This window comes from Acromyrmex echinatior, chromosome 1 (genome assembly GCF_024713525.1).
Source record: "Acromyrmex echinatior isolate Ae372 chromosome 1, ASM2471352v2, whole genome shotgun sequence".
NCBI classification, from domain to species: Eukaryota; Metazoa; Arthropoda; class Insecta; order Hymenoptera; family Formicidae; genus Acromyrmex; species Acromyrmex echinatior.
Window position 1 is genome coordinate 18,242,323 of NC_141852.1, and position 19,036 is coordinate 18,261,358.

The 19,036-nt window shown below is 25.8% G+C and overlaps 1 protein-coding gene across 2 annotated transcripts in view; it reads left to right on the forward strand.

Annotated features, from left to right (window-relative positions):
• The first annotated feature begins 3,858 nt into the window (after positions 1–3,858).
• Positions 3,859–19,036, forward strand: part of LOC105154905 (putative G protein-coupled receptor No18) — a 53,143-nt gene continuing 37,965 nt past the window's right edge. Inside the window, exons 1-2 of one of the 2 annotated variants that reach the window (XM_011070700.2) lie at positions 3,859–4,079; positions 4,731–5,150. The gene's annotated coding sequence lies outside the window, so the exon portion shown is untranslated. The remainder of the gene's footprint in view (positions 4,080–4,730; positions 5,151–19,036) is intronic. The other variant, XM_087402787.1, reaches the window with a different exon arrangement.

Genomic DNA, 19,036 nt, shown 5'->3' on the forward strand with positions numbered 1-19,036 from the left:
CTACAAAATCGCAAAAAATAACAAAATGGCGGACATGTGAATCTTTTTTTTAATTTGGCCTTTTTTTGTTAGGATGGAATTGGATAAGTTGAAAAATCGACGATTAAATCGTACCTCCATTATATTTTCTAAACGAAACATTTTTTTAAAATAATGACACTAATGTGACGCTGGTAATATGAATTAAGAACTATCATTTTTTTTGTCTTCGAGTCGTCTGTTTACGAGTGACATTTAAAATTGATTTTGTTCGGTGTCTGATTTAAGTTTTGGTATAATTTACCTAAGGTAAACTTATTAGTACAAGATGGATAATTGAATTATAGTATTCTTTATGGTTATAATTGATTTTTAAACTCTTTTCGAGTGTAGCATCAAATTAGAAAAATATTTGTAAGTTATGTTGTTATTGGCAAATTTAGAGAGTATTATTAAATTAGTAAAAATAGAGGGAGTTGGGTAAATCGTACTTGTCGCTGATCTTTATATTGTACGATTTTTGCAAGTGACGCGAGCAATATGTGGAAGTTACTATTATGATAAAAAAGAACCTATAGTGGATTGGATTCAGTCAGATGTTCTAAGTGGATGCACGAAACCTGTAGTGACAATCTTAACTTTTGCCAAAACTGTTTAAATAAGTGCTCAAGAAAGTGATTACTTATCAACTATTGAGTCTTTCTATTAAATTTTTCGATTGAGTCTTTCTATTGACTTTTTGTATTAAATCTTTTCTATTGTGACGAAAAAATCCGTAATGGATTTTATTTCTAAAATTTCTTTTTTCAAAATATCTGAGATTTTAATATTCTGAAATACCAGCTTGATCAAAAAGTTTCCGGAAGAGACCACCAGGTGATGCTCTGAGTCAGCTGATTTGAGTTCTTTTTTTTGGCTAGGTTGCCACATCTATCATTGACATTTCCATCAAATTTTATCGCCATAGCTTGACATTTGTAAAAATTACGCCGTCTTGAGTACATCTACCTCTGCGCGTGTTTTCGATTTTTTACAGTTTTAAAAATGGAGTTGAATTTGCAACAACGAGTTTGTATTAGTCAAGAACAAAACGAATACCATCCAACAGCCATCGAATTCACCCGATATGGCTCCATGCGATTTTTTTCTGTTCGATCGAGTCAAAAAACTGTGGGGAACGCGTTTTAACAGCCGAAAGGAGGTAATGGAAAAATCAAAGACGGCTCTGATGGCTATACCAATAATAGAGTTCCAGAAATGTTTCGAGAGCTGGATCAAGCGCTGGCATAAGTGCGTTGCAGTCGCTGGAGAGTACTTTGAAGGGGACAATATCACTTTTGATGAATAAACTTGTATTTTGAATTTTCTGAATGAATTCCGGAAACTTTTTGATCAAGCTAGTATAGTGCAATAATAGCTTAAATCAATTTAAGTTCTCAATCAATTTTGCTTTTTACTTTGTTTTCTTAAATCAGTTTAAAAAACACAGAATCTACTTTCTGTTTTTATAATAGAAAAGTTTTTATTGTACCTACTTAAATATACTCAATTTAAAATTAAAAATAAATTTATTAATAAATGAGTTAAAAAATTTTATTTATTTTCCCAGTAAACAAGTGACGTTATTTACCGTCATTTTGATTAAAAATGTTATTTTAATGTCAAAATGACAATAAACAATGTCAGCTTGTTTGTTATATTAAAGAAGTACGATTTATAATAGGAATCAGATGATACAATTTAACGACTCGGTCTCCAAATTATATTGAAAGCTACTTTTTTTAAAATCTAATTTAAACATTAATTTAATGTTTATTTTCGTAAATAAAACAATAATTTGTTTTATTGCCAAATGAACCAAAGTTTATGTAAGTACAGAAATATTCTGATCTCTTCAGTACTTTTATTACATTTTGTTTAAACGTTAGGAGGTACGATATAGGCGACTTTTCTTTACAAAAAAATTGAATAAAATTGTGAAATTTTTATTAAAAAACGGCTACGTCCGGCGATAGAGGTAAGTTTTTAGAATAAAATGCAATTTACATCAAGTCAATAGGTCGAGTAGATTTTTTATTTGCTGTCAACCAGAATGATTTTGAGAAAAACACGTTTGAAGTTTTATTTTCAGATTACTATATTGCACAAATTTAAATTAAAAAATTTAAGTTATTCTTATTTGGCAATCCCTGGATCATATAATAGTTCTTCCGTATCTAAAAACGATTCTTCGAAAGACGCCAGAAGCAGTTCTAACGTTTAAGCATTTTCGTGCGTACAAAAACTGCTGTATCTCCGTCAATTGTTCGAACATCTCTTTAAAATTTGGCATATGTATTCTCGATACTTTTATGTTTTTCAAAATATTAAAAAATTAAAAAATCAATTTTTTCAAAATTTTATCCTGTCTATACTCCTTAATACTAATAAAATCAAGATCTGTTTAGAATTAAAGAAGTACAAGCTCATAATTCGTATATTTGTGGCTTATTTCTATACCAAATCAATTAAAAATAAATTCTGCGAAAATTTTCTTTTGCAAATTAATTTAAATAGTAGTGACTATATTATTGATAATATGTCGTTTTAAATGCTTTTAATTTCCTATAAATCAGTTTTATTTATATAATTTCTTTTAGTTTTTTCATAATACGATTTTAAATTAAAAATTGGAGTGCAGCGTAAATCACCTGTCAGTAAAACAGATCATGAGCTGACTTAATCTTTATATGTTGCTTTATAATGTTAAATAACTCTATTGGAACTGAAGATAATCATGCATATATAGAAAAACAAACTATCGCGTTACATATTTGCAGAACATAAAATAAATATGCATATAATTCAATAAAAATGTTTTATAATGAAGTGAAAAGATTATTGAAAATCTTATATACGTACTTTCACTTGTAAGTACTTTATACAGATAATTCCTGTAAACAAAAAAGAATAGGAATACATAGCATTATTGCCTATTATGTCAGTTTTGGAGCCTATTTTGACAGACGCTTATTTTTGTTTATCTTTCGAAAAAATTAATTATTGCAAAATTGCAAACAGTATTATAAAAATTGATTGTACTACCTGATAGAAGACACTTTTTAATTCGTACTTATGTTTTTAAAGTTTTATTTACTTTTTGTTTAAAAGAAATATTGTTTAAAAACTAAATGGTATGTCGGTATCGATGACTTTTGTCTAATATAAAATTACTTTATTACCTTAGCTTTTTAGATATAAATTTTTTTATTTAATTACGAAAATATGAAACTTAATATATGAGTCAAATTATATAGAACTACACTGATAACTGTAACAATTTTAATAATTATAATTTGACAATTAATTATTTTATACGTAATTATTATATTATCATAGTCACATATTATATCATTACTTTACAAGTGTCACAATTCAAAAAATTAAGTTTCTCAGAAAAGAAAAAAAATTATTTTTTTACTTAAAAAATTATTGACTAATAAAATAATATCGGAATAATAATATTTTCTTAATATGTTCAAATGTCATTTTTCTCATTTTTAGTTTCATAACTCTTAAAAAAACCAACTTCTTTTCATTTGTGTTTTGACAATATTTTAATAAAGTTAAGTTAGTTTACTTTTAATAATTGATATCTAACATAATATGTTTACTTAATACATTCATGATATTTCGTCCGCTATACAATCGAGAGAAGTGATATCTGTGATAAAAGACGATAAATAATAAATTTCATAAAAATTATATTTAATTTCGCAAATGCATCTTTATTTTTATCAATCCTATATACACTACAGCTTATGCGTTTTACATACACGCGCGTTACATATACACTGTTGTCTGTATTGGAACGAGGGCAGATAGAGAGGGTCGATGAGGGTGGTTGCTGGGATTTTCAGTACGCGCGCGATCTCCGTGCCGAAAACATGTTTCTCTTAGTTAGTATAATAGTTAGTATAATCTTCAAATTCGTGTGAGAAATCAGCTACTAATAAAAATTATATAAAAAAATCGCTGTTGATGACAAATTATATTTAACATATTGTTGTGCAAAAGTGAAAAATTTAAAAACGATAATATTAATTATCTTTAATTAAAACGTAAGACGGAAAAAGTATTAAAATACGATTTGGCAATAAATATTTATGTTAATTTTCAATCGCGATAAATATATGCTCAATTGGATGTATATAATGTAAATGACGGATCGTGATTTTGAATGTTTATCAAAAGACAATTAGCTATATATCTACATACTAGTGAATTAATCATGCCGACGGTTTCCGTTTAAATGCTGTTATTAATTCAGCTATTCATAAATAGATGACATGATATATGGTGTAAACGCATAAATAGATAAATTTTGTAGGTAATTAAATATAAATGTCTGATAAATTAATATCAAAATACAGTAATATTTAATAATATTAAAGATAGTATAATACATTATTATAAATAAAGAATAGTATTATAGTTTTACATTCAGTATACATAGAATGTAAAGTTGTAAATAAATGGTGAATGGAAAGTGCGTCAAAAATTTAACAATATTTAAATTAATTGTGCGCGGGTAAACGTAAATTAATTTTTAATTTGCATACGAAATATTAATACGTAAATGTATCTCGTTAATTAAAAATTAAATGTTTATTGCACGAAATTAACTTTTCATAAGTCACTTATAATCGTATTAATTGCAGTTAGTTCGTACGTTTAGATGTGCATTTCTCTTTCCGCGCTGATTTGTATAGTGAAGGTGCTGGCACTCCGGATATTACATATTACGTACTTATGATGCAAAATATGCGATATTATGGGCCTATATTTTATGGTCGACATATGGCACGTTGAACGTTGGCTTTTGAGCACTTTGTATTATATATTGTGAACACTTTAATTAATGAAGTCTTGTAAGGCGGAAGTATATAGACATTTAACGCGATGTACACCAATGTACACCAACTTCGACATTAATGTTATAATACTCATAATATGAACGTCATTTATTGTGATAACAAATGTTATATATATGTACTGAATAGATTATTTGTATTTAAATAGATGAAATTATTTACATAATGCCAATAAGGTAATTAATCAATCTCAAATTGACTTTGATATCACATGTGAAATAAATCGTGAACAATGTGAAAATTTAACTCTATCATCTGGTAAGTTGTGCACAGATTTAATGTTATTATAATATTTATTTATATATATATTTATATATAAATATTTATTTATATATATATTTATATATATTTGTAAGCTTTCTAATTGAAATTCAATATTACATTACCAGATTTTCATAGGTTTACAAATTTTTAAAGCAATTATTTGTTATAACAACGGCACAACTTAAAAAATAAACTAAGTAAAAATAGCGTTATTTATGGTAAAAAATAAAGTATTTAAACAAATGAGTTTGAACTCTTTAAATAATTAAAATTTTGCATTAATTTTGAAATGTAATTTTGGTGTAATAACTGATAGAGGAGTGAAAACATATTCTTTCTTTTTTTCTTTGCCGCTTTCTTCTTTTTCTCTTTCTACAAGTAATTTTTTAAGTTACGTTATTATAGCAAATGCGTGATTATACATAAATTATAGATATTATAAATTATATTATAGGTTAAACTGTATTAAAATTTTGGAAGAGGGAGAGAGAGAGAGAGAGAGAGAGAGAGAGAGAGAGAGAGAGAGAGAGAGAGAGACTAAGAAGAGATTATTTTACATAAATAAAAATAGTAAAAAAAAAAATTTAAGATACAGAGTTTATTATGTATTTATAAAAAAAGGCTTAAACTTTCTATCACGCGCGCACGAGAGACATTAAAATAACTCCTTTTAACAGCTTCTTAGTTAGAAAATAGGAGTATATAAGCTTGAACTGGACATATGTATGACTGTGGTCAACAAACTTATAAGCAAAATATAACAGTTTTACATGCACCCTTTATTACTACATAAATTGAATTACTTTCGGCTTGCGTATAATTAATCGGATAAACGAAGTAACCCGTGGGAAAACCATCATGTTAGAATATTACAGCGTAATACAATTTTCATATTTTCTTTGTTAGCAGTTGCTCTTCTAGTAGATTATAAATGCAAATTTTACTGTCCTAAATAGCGTTGAAAGCATAGCGCGAATAGGAGATTTTGTCTGTAATAAACAATTTTATGGCTGGAGAAATTAGTAATAGGTGTCGCGAAATGAAATTGAGCATTGTAATCGCGTTTGCTTTTGTGAGAATTTGAAGTGAGGTTGCATTCTAGTATTCGAGGAATTCCTATCTATTATCAGAGGATCTGATGCTGGCATTCCGTTAGCTTAAGAAGAATCGGAATACTAAGTCGAGACGCGATACTGTACAGTAAATGGACTTCAAGTAAAATTATTTCTCAAAAATAATTGCTGTTACAAATTTGTTACTATTTCTAAGTACAATAAACGTAAATTTTGTGAATCAATGATTCATCGGCTGCCCACCGATTGCACAATTACAATAAATAATAATTACAATATTCTTAGAATAATTAGTTTAATTAAAAAATGCATTAAAAATTTTACGAGAGATCGTTAGTCTTGTGAACAATTCATCATTAATGATACAATTTTACGAGTGAGTTTGAATTAAAATCAATATGCGAGGAACTTGAGCGCAAAGGACCGACATTTACATGAATGGCGCGTACTTTTATGCAAAATCGCTCATCGCATGCTCATCGAGTGTTTGAAGAATTACTGTAAATTTATTACTGTCGCCTCCATAATGTCCGACGTTGTTTGAACAGTATGTTTTCACAAAAGTTAGACCACAACTGCACAAACAACTCAATTTGCTTACTTCTATTCTTCGTGCTGCTAAGTTAGTCTTGTTTTTCCGCTATTTAATCCCATCATTGTTATTTATTGTTTTATTTACAGAAAATCTTAATACAGATTAACACAAGTCAGTAAATGAATAAAATTTATGTTAGTAGAAATTAAAGCATAAATTTGACAACTTAAAACATTATTTGACAATTGCGTTGTAGAACATTTTAATTAATATAGAAGCAATAGAAAAATAGAGAATTTAACAAATAAAAGTAAATAAAATAAAAATAAATATAAATATAAAATAAAAATAAAGTGAACAAATAATTTTTTTAAAACAAAAAGAAAGAGAATAAAATTTTCTAAAAATATGTCGAATTTGTTGAAATAAAAAATTTGTTTTAATAAAATAAATTACTACGCTAAAATAAAAGCCAAAACAGAGATAATGGCATATAAACAATATAGCAACAGCGTAGTTTAAATTAATCAACTACATTTTATGCAAATTGAACTAAACGTTTTTCGTTTGCAATTTTCATCAAGCAAACCGTCATCAAGCGAAAATTGATTGAAAATGATATACTACATGTAACTTTAGAAAGGTAATGCAAAATGTATACAAAATATTATGATTGCAAAAGTTTGTCAGAGTGTAAGAGAAAGGCAATTTAAAGAAAGCAAAAATTACATTATTCCGCTGGTAAGAATTTTTCTGTTCTCAGAAACTAGTGGAATTCTTATTGCTTTAACTTCGTTAAATTATACTGTATCATTTTTGTTGTGTTAAATCTATATAGTAAGAAAGATTAATTCAATTTGTTTTGAAGATGCAATTAATCCATTTATAAATTATGCTATTAATTATAAGATAATATGTACGTCCTGTTATCTATATCATTAATTCTCATTAGCATTAATTTATATATTTGTGCATCTGAAAATTATTTCTATTGATTTTTTTTTAAATATTGAAGTTGTAAAAAGGTTTTTAATAAATATTTTTTTTAAATCTCTTATTTTTGAAGGAACGTGCTTGATAATTTTTAATCGGAAAAAATGTATCTGTGAGAATATGTGTGTGTATTCGATGAAAATATGAGCCAGAACGTACGTAATAAGTATTAGTTTCATACTGTGCTGGATTATTTCTGAATACAACATCGTACTCATTAAACGCCATACTCATTTGCATTATACTCATTTGAGTATCTCAACTTGTATACTGTTTTTACTTTTTCCAGTATACCTCTTTCTGTTACGAAAAAAAATTTATTTTTTATGGAGTCTCAGTCTTTATAAATTAAGAAGTGCTTTGTTTTATATATATATACATATATATTTTTAGTGACGCAATAAATACATATAAACATGAAGTAGAAAAAAATGATTCTGCAGGTACATATCAGGTTCGCATTGTTTTTTTTTTTTTTTTTACGAGACCATGTCAGTTTTTATGATTGTCATGCATTTCTAGTTTATGTATTGTCACACATCACGTGCCAAATGCAAGCAAAATAGTTGACATGAAAAGGTACCCTTTGTTAAGAAATTTCGTTATTATTTCATGTAATATATTACGAGACAGACAACGAGAAGCACATTACATATTATTCCTTTAAATCGGAACAATAAGAATTGCTCAATGCAAACTTTTCTGCATAAAATATCCAACATTTAATATTTAATATTTAAATATTAAATTTCATTAAATATTTTAATATTATAATATACATATTAAATATTTCATATTTACATTGCATTATATTTCTTTTTTAATTTAATTCTATAATAAAAGCTGAGAAGAGTAAACTTTTCTTTGATTTTTAATAAATTTAAAATTATTTTTAGAATTAATTCTGTAAATTAAATAATAGTTGAAATAAAATTAATAAAATTATATAAGGGGAATATAATAACAGAATTTGTAACAATAAAAATTTAGTTATGAGATGTTAAGAACTGTATTAGAATTAATCTTTATTTAAGAAGAAAATATGCAACAAATTGTTTTTATAAAATTTTAGCGTGAAGCTAGAGAGCTGATAGATTTGATGTATTGATTTTGAAAAATTCTTTAATGTTAATAATTTATACTTTAAAAGTTATTCTTAACATATTTGTCGAGGAAAATATTATATCGTATTATAAAGTATGAGTTATAAACTGACAACTTTATGTCAACTTTTATCAGATATCGATTTCAAGAACAAGAACTTCGGATACTTACATTCTAAAACAGAATAATAAATTTTTATCTTTCACATCTTTTGCATATAATCTGTTATTATCTTTATTCTTCTTCAATTCAAGATGAATTTTGATGCAGCAAGTATTTATTACTCAGGTAGCAAGCTACGTCATTTTGTCGTCATTTTGACATCAGCTTGCTACCAGGTGCAATAACATTTTATATGTTTAGTATGCGTTCTTCAGTAAATATCAACTCAACATAACATCAATTTTATATTCAACAATGTAAATGTAATATAACATGTGTACTACTTAATAGTTACATTGTTGAGTATTAAACTACATCATTGATGTTATGTTATTTTTATTTAGCTGGTATTTAGTAGGTTTCGTGAATGGAGTGAATAGAACAATGTGTCAAAGTGTTGCTGAATTAGTATATACATATTAACTAATTAATCACGTTCATTAATCTCTGTGTCATAATCAAAAACAGTTTTATTATAGGTTCCACTTTGTCATACTGATACTTTTGTTATACCAAAGCAATCTCGCGAAGCACACTTACTCGCTCTTTGACATTTGCTGACACCTTGTTTTTTACATTATAATACTGGTTTTTACTCGCGGTCGTTGCACATTTCTCACTGCACAAGAAAAAGATTTTGTGTTAGAAATGAAGTGGTTTGCGCGTATAGTGTTTAAAGAAAAATCTTATTTTAAAACATGGTGATAATATTTTTTCCAAGTGCCGTTATTTCGTTTGACACAGAGCAGATATACACACTTTCGATGCATTTTTAAATTTCGTAAAGCATTATTTCTTTCGAGGATATTAAAGTACAAAGTTGACGTGATAAGAATAAGCAAGAAGTTTCTTATCTTAAGAAGGTCTTGTGATTTATTATTCTGAAGCATTAAGAATGCTTCTAGCATTTTAAAGTAATATCAGTTTTGCAATAAATTTTTAATTAATAGAATTTACTTTAACGTAAAAAAGTAATATTTAAAGTTGATTGAACGGTATAATAGAAAATTTTATATACTATATTTCGATAAAATGTCAATAATTATATTTAAAGAAAAAAATTTTATTACAAAATAGAAAAATCATTAATAATTTAATTAAAATAGTAAATTATTAATTTATTTTGGATCATGTAAATATAATAACATTAGATTTCCTTTTGGTGGAATAAAACGTCAGCTTATAAAGCCATTTTAAAATTTATTTGCAGACTAAATAAAACAATTAATTTTTTATTTAAAATTTAATCTCAAAACAAAATATAAAAATTAAGACCGAATAATTTCGAAGGTGTGAATAAGCATAAAAAATTTGTTAAATTGCTAGTCAATTTAACTCATGATATTACTAGTTTTTGTTTTTAGTTATTTTTCAAGACCGAAAAATCATTTTCGGCGCGCGTTTCTGAAGACTATATACGTAGTATATAAATTCACATAAGAATCACAAGCATTAAGATCCTGTTAGATCCTTTAAGACTTTAATTTCTATAGTTTGTGTTAAAATATAAAAACTTTAATAAAATAAGAAATTTTACAAAAACATTTGATTTTTCAGAAAACACATTTGAAAATATTTTTACATTTTATCAAGCGCTATGCTTTTTTTTCAAAATCTCAACGTTAATAATGCCTCGACTATATCATACACATAACTAAAAGTATTAATAAAAAAATCAGCCAAAAAAGCTAAAAAGTTATACAGACATAGTCTATGATTAGCCAATATTAGTAAAAAAAATTGTATCGTAAATTTTTTAAATTAACTATAAAAAATAAAACAACAAAATATTTGGCTTTTAATGACTTATGCAGTAAAATTATCATATTTTGCTACAATTTTAGATAATAACTTTTAAACGAGAAAGCAGATCCAATTAAACTTTTGCACAAATATTTATTTATTCATTTATTATTAGAGTTTTATTAATATATATAAAAATTTTAATTTAATTTGTAATTCTATCTCCTCATCAAATGAGTACTATAAAACGCGATGTTAAATAAGAATCAAGGCAAATAAAAATATTAAACAATGTTTAAATCAATAAGAGTATTATGCTCAAATTTTACATAGATACTCAGATGTAATAATAAAATCTATGAAATTTTTATATTTTTGGATAATATTTTGAGTTGTGACACATACATTTTTAAATAATTTTAGTCTTTTAGCAACAAACGTTTATTACAAGTTTAAAATGTTTTAAATATAAAAATTTACAAAACAAATACAAATTCGATAACATACGTATTAATTGAGTATTAATAGCAAATAGTCGCTAAGTCTCATCGAGCAATTTCTAAACTTTTTATATGAACTATTGGGATCAAATCCCGATTCTACACCTATATCTTATTAACTTTACGACTATAAGTTTAAAAGGTTTGATTGTAATCATTGTAATAGGAATTAGAAATTGGATAGAGATGGTCCCGTGTCAGGAATGGAATGTTGCTAAGTGTAATTATTCTGTCGATAAGGTTCTTCAATAGATTTCTTGTGATAGGTAATACATGAAATGGTGCAAGTGGAACTTGTTCGAAAGTTATTGACGGTTCAGGTACTTTATCAACAATCAATAATGTTAATTGTACGAAGTTTTGCTGAAAATTTTAATACACATGCATATAAAATTAACATTCGAAATTTTAATAATTTTATACATTGTAATAAATTACTGCTATTTAATTGCAATTTAAAAGAAGCAACTAATATGTTTACACCTCCACATATATAGGAGGAATTTTTAATATTTTATAGGGAATTGTTTTTAATAAACAATATTTATGTTTTTAGAAAATAAGAAAAATAATAGCAGCTATGAAATATCCAAATCAATTACAATCTATAATAAACTAGCTGTAACATTACGGATAAAGTACGATCTATAAATAAAAATGCAGGGGCTTATGAATGACATATATATATTCATTATATAGCAATGAATATATATGTAAGAGATTCATTATTATAGTTGAAAGATTATAAGATAAAACGGTACGATACAGTGGAGAAACCGACGAGCGGAGAATAAAGACAAATAAACGAGAATAGCTTACAATAAAAGATTCGGGTCAGTATATAATTGATAGAGAAAGAATCTTTCCGTTCAAGTGTAAACTATCTTTATGGTAGTAGAAAACTTAAATACAAGGTGCGTCCCAAAATTTTCCGAACTTTTTCAATAGGGATAGGTCGGGTGGCGCCATCCGTGTGTTCGATTGCGCGTTTGAAAGGTACATCCCTAGCTGACTTCCAGTAAAAATTTCATGACATTTGGTTCAGTGGAAACGAAGTTATGGCGTCTCAAGTGTCAGTATGTTGTATACATCGGTACGAGAATGAACTTCGAACAAAGAGCCAATATTAAGTTTTGTTTTAAACTTGGTAAAACATTTACCGAAACCCATAATTTGATGAAACAAGTTTATGGTGATAATTGTGTAGCCCGTGCCAGTGTTTATGAGTGGTATACGCGATTCAAGAACGGTCGTGAGGACATAAATGACGACGCACATACAGGTCGCCCAAAATCGACAATTAACGAAAATTCCATCGAAGTTGTGCGTAATTTCATCAAGCATGAGTCAAAATCTTCAGTGAGATACATGGAAATGGAATTGAACATCCCCAAATCAACGATTTATCGCATTTTGACCGAACATTTGGGCCTACAAAAAGTCTGTGCACGATTTGTTCCACACAAGGAAGTTGGCGCCTGTTACACGATAATGCGCCATCTCACCGTTCGACACTTGTCACTGATTTTTTGACTAAAAATCACATTTTAACAATCAACCATTCCCCGTATTCGCCTGATATGGCACCTTGTGACTTCTACCTATTCGGCAAAATGCATTTGTCCATGAAAGGAAAGCGGTATGTGGACGTAGAAGACATCCAAAGGGCTTGTACCACTATTCTGAAGGACGTGCCTTTGAACGACATAAAACACTCATTTGAAATGCTTTTAGATCGTGCCAAACGTTGTATTGAGTCCGACGGGGACTACTTTGAATAAACAATTTGAATTTGAAAAAAAAAGTAAATCGTTGTTGTTTTATTTCAAAAGTTCGGAAAATTTTGGGACGCACCTTGTACAGACAACGTTTGTTATAAGAGAGGCATAAAATAAGTCACTTCAACTATTTATTAAAATCTTTAATCTTAAATAAATAACTTTCTATCTGACTTATCATTATTTTTATACTTATTTCTGATGTTATATCAAACTTTTTTGCATTAATCCTTGCATTTAAAAAATTTTTTATGAGAAATAAAATTAAAGCAATAAGAGATATTATATATTGTATACATTGCAGCAAGTATTTGTACATACCTGTACATGTACATTTATCAAAAAACTATTATTATTTATATTACTATTAGTATTTATTTATATCTAAGCTTTTTTTATTATACATACGATTTATATATATAATAATATATAATTGATACATGCGTACATAAATAAATATAAAATGTTGACAGTAAAATTTTAATGTTTACATATTTTACATTTGTAGCTATTACAATTGTAAAATATGTGATCATATGATTATTCTTTTTTATATTTATTTTATATATTAGGTGTTGGAATTAATTCGTAGCGTTTTTAATGAAAGAATGTTATTTATTTCACATGAGCATTAAAAAATACATTAATGAAAGTACTTCCCATCACTTGTAAAACGCTACGAATTAATTCCAACACTTAATAATATATAAATATTTTTGTATTATTATATATAATATTTTATCAAATTTTGTATGACAGTTTACTTTCTATTTAGACTGGTATTTTAATAAAATAATCCAAAAAGAAAGGAACCTTATTTAAAAAATAAAGTTTATAATATAGACTTTACTTTAGAGTTGAATAAGTTAAATAAAATAACTAAAGTGTAAAGAAATTAGTTAGATTTGAAAAAATAAATCCTTTGAAATTCAAAAAGTGGTACAGGTATATATGTATTATATATTGATATATAAAGTATACGTGAAAGTTACAGAAAAAAAGTAACTAAAAATGAAGTCCTAGAATTTCATACAAGCCGCTCGTATAACTCGTCAAGAGCTGGTAATAAGAAATATAATCTGCGAAGTAGTAGAACGTCTCTCTCTCTTTTCGTAGAGAACTTTAAATTGAATAAATACTTGTACGATCTTCTTTATTGATTTTAATCAAGTAAGTAGTGATGAAGAAATTATTACTGTTATTATCATTTCTCAGGTTATCAGACTCAAGATTATTGTATACGTATCGCTCTTATTCGATAATAATAAATATTTAATCTTTTTATAAGTAACAAAAGATTGAACATTTAATACTCGATATTAATGTCAAAAGAAAAAAACTCTTTTGCATTTATAAATAATATTTATAATTAATGTTAAAAATAGTATGATATAGTTATTATCGACTAAAATAAAAATTATTTTGTATGGTTATATCTTTATGTACTTTTACAAAAGTAACATTACCGTGTGATGTAAGGAAAAAGAAACGTTATAAAAAACGGCATCTTTACACCCAATTAATTAACTCTCACTTTATCTTATCATTTAAATTCTGAACAATAATATAATATAACATAATATAACTTAATATATTGTAATGAGCTCTGTTATTATATGATAAACATTTGATATTATAATATGGAGTACTAAGTATTAACTATAGCATTTTGATTTTCATTTTGATTAGCTATTTAATAATTTATGCATCAATTCATTTTCAATGAGAAAATAAAGTTAGGATTTAATCGATCGCTATATGATTATAATGAAATTTTATAGTATTATAATATTATATATTATAATATTATGTTTACATGATAATTGACATGTTACATATCTACGTTGGCGATTAGTGTCGATTAATAATGAATTTTATTAAATTAAAAAGATCCATATTCAATATTATTCAATAAATTAAACAAGATAACAAATATTTCTACTTTTCTTTTAAATATACATCACGATATTATGTTTATTTTATATTATGGATGGTGCTGTCTATATGTACATGGCATTTGTATACTAAAAAGAAGTAAAGTACATTTTGATGTAGAACGTGTGCGTCTTATGTTTCGCTTCCTGTACTAGATATTGCAGCACACGCTATAGAACATATTAATGATATATATCTTTGGATAAAAAAGACAGATCTTGTGCCAGAATCTGCAAAATTCCTAACACGTAGAAACTATTTTATAAATTTGAAATTGAGGTTTGACACATCCACAGATTATAAAGTGATAAAAGAATAGTTTTCAAGCTTATAGAATGAAAAGTTTTATGGAATATGTGATATTATTTAAAATATTTTTACTGAACTAAAAGTACATCATTTCTTGATTAAAAAGCTTTAGGCAAACGTGAAGATAATTTTCCTTTAACGGTAATATGAATGAAATGGGACTTTTAAATAATTTTTCAATTTTTAATATTGCATACGTTGAAATAATATTTATCTTTAATAATATATATATTTCAAATTGAAAATGATGTAAACTTATATAAAGAATAAGATTTCATCATATTTTCTTTGTTTGTGAGTATATTCGAATACGTATATTCGAATTGATAATTTATATCATATCTGTCTATTCTTTTCTCGACAAACAAATGTAATTTTTTAAAAATATTTAGTGCAAAAATATTATAACTTTATTGCAACAGTTTTATGTAGTTTAAAGAAAAAAAATTAAAATTATATGGAATGCAGAGAAAATTATACGCAATAACTGATGAATAAAATATAATAAAATTTTATTCTTGCGGATTTTAATTTTGTTTAATAGCTTGAAAGTTTAATTTTAATAGTTTTAAAATTATTTTTTAAAGTTAATAATAAAAAACTGTTTAATTGGAAAAGAGCTTCTAATAAAAAAACGGAATTTTGATTTTCTTGTTGAACTTTTAGAAAACTTGTAGAAGCTTCTTCTTTATCAATCTTTTTAGTCTCGTGTCGGATAATAAATTTATAATTCAACGTCACACGATACTATTTCTCTCGATAGAAATTGACAAGCATCGAGTTTTGCTGCTGCAAACGTAATTTCCATCGCATCTGTATTGAATTATTGATATATGATCATGTTGTATATGTGAAAATCTCATTCTTTTTTTCATAAGTATTCAGATATTTTATAAATTTTAGTACTAAATGTTTATCCCTCGTTAAAATAATGTTTATTGCTTTGCAAATTGTCATTGAAATAAAACATAATATATGTCCTTTGAGATGTCCATTAGTGTGAAATTATGACAAGATCGTAAGTTTCGCGGAGAGCTAAAAGGTCACATTATCAACAATTATGCATCAATTGATTGTACACATGCTTATAAGCGCACGGCAGTTATGCACCTTCCTATTCAATTTTCGCTTGACACATAATTTCCATCGTAACTTTGAAAAGCACATGCAAATTAGATAAGTTTGACGTAATACATGCGCGCTAAGTTTCGTCGCGTAGTATTGTGTACGTGAAAATCATTTCTCTGGCTACATCGTTTAGCTGCTGTGAATTAATGTGTTGTGCGTGACAATTGCTTTGTCGATAGCAAGTTTAATATGGCACAAAGAAGAGTTTATGAAGTTATACGGTATGAATGCACTAATGGATACATATATGCTATCAACTGTTACTTGCACTATTTCCGTGCTTTATATCAAAATCAAATCTCTTATTAATATATTTATTAATATATTTTTTATTGAAAATAGTAACATAATAAATAAAATAGAAAACTTTTCATTAATTTTTGTGAATAATTTTTTTGTAAATAAAAATTTAATAACTTGTTATGAATGTATACATTATATTTTATTGTATATCTATTATTCTTCTTTATTTACTAATATACTGTTTTAATTATTAATCTTTATATAATAATATTATAGTGCATACATCAATATACACTAAATCAAATTATATGTTTCAATAATATTTAAAATTACCTAATTTCATAAAAAAATTATATGATAAATAATTTTTTCTACTTTTTGCAAATTTTTGTAATTTTTTATTTAACAACTTGCACTAAATTTTTTTCTCCTGCGCATTCTAAATATACTATCATATTATTAGATGATGAGATGGCAAAAAAGAAATACCATACGTAAAAAAAAATTCTATTTATTAGATATGTATAACATAAAAAAATAAAAACCACAAAATATGTTTTAAAAAAAATTTGTAAAAAAGAGAGATTTTAAATAAAAAGTTTTATTAAACTTTAATGTAAAATTTTATACATTATTGTTAATATAAAATGATAGGAAACAAAAAGAGAAAATGAGATTCCTCTATTAACTTTCGATTTATTGAAAGTGTCAGTGACAATATGTGTGTTAAATATCAGATTTCATATAGCTGCACAATATAAAATTAATTATAAACTTTTTATAATTCTGTCACATATATCTGATAAATATGATTTTAAAATAAAGTAAAATAAATATTATATAAAAATACATAAATATATACATACATATATATATATATATATATATATGTATATGTATATAATAATAAATAATGAATACATATACCATATATATTCCAAAATATATATATATCCCAATATATATCTCAAAAAGAATATAACCTTATAGTTCTAAAAATATATAATTATTATTCTGCATAGGTATGTATATAGAATATGTTATAAAAGAAATAAACGTAAAAAATATATAAATAATTTTTAAATATATTTATAAATTTATAACATTGTATTTATAGAAGAATATTATTTTATTGCAGTATTTTAAAATATTTTATATATTTTAATTTTATGTCAAACATATTTTAATTAAATCCTAAAAAAAATCCGTCAGAGTCAGTGGAAATACACAGAAACAGGAAATAGATGTTACAATTTAATTGATAAGAAAAACAACTGGTATATAGACACTGCATATTATACATAAAAATATAAAATACGATTTAATATCAGCAAGCAAAAAGCTGCATAACTCATGTATGAAATAAAAATTTTTGAAATCTATATGTGAATGTAGGACAAGAAGCGCAAAAAGTTGAACAAGACAACGGTTTCAAAAATATTAAAATGTAATTACATGTGACACGATCGAGTCTATCCATAATAATAATTCGCGATTTCTAAGTACACAAATAAATGTTAAATATATAGTCACTAGTGTTTATAAATAATGCTATTTAATTTTAATTTAAAATTTTGTAATTTATAATAAATTTGAATATAGAAAAAAAATTGAGAAAAAACGATTACATTTTTTTACAAATTGCATTATTTATAAACTAAGAAAATTTTCTTTAAATTAATCCTAACAAGTATATATATATAAAATCGATAACACGAAGGCAAATTTTTATATTATCTTGCACATTAAACAATTACATATATGTGTATATATATATATATATATATATATATATATATATATATAAAATAAATGACGAAAATTACGTTAAATTTGGCAATACAATGTAAAATCTTTCTATTATTTCTATTTATATAAAAAATACTAGCAAAAATAATTAGAATAAGAACAAATGTTTCTGTGTTATACGTAGTATCATGCTTTTCCGGAGTTAATTGAAAACTTGATCGAGAATGGAAGCAACATTTTTCGATCTTATATTCTCGAAATACAGAAAATGCGTTTAGGCGTACTTAATTGCGGTTTGAAGATCAAATCAAATGTGTACAGCAGTAATTAAACAGATTTTCCTGCTTTCGCTCGAGTCTGCATTGCGGAATATTGCACAAAAGTGCCAATGAGAAACATACATTAATGAAACTCTCTTAAAAATGCCAGAAACATCGGTGGACAAATATAATTGTTCACAATTACGAACCAAAGTAGAACATTAAAATTGTCGTTTAGTGTCCCTTACAAATTTTCCTAGCATTTATACGTATTTAAACACAATGTGAGATGACCACTTGCAATTAGATAACCATGTATCTACCACGGTAATAGATATATTTTCGGTAAGTTAATTGCAACTACTGAC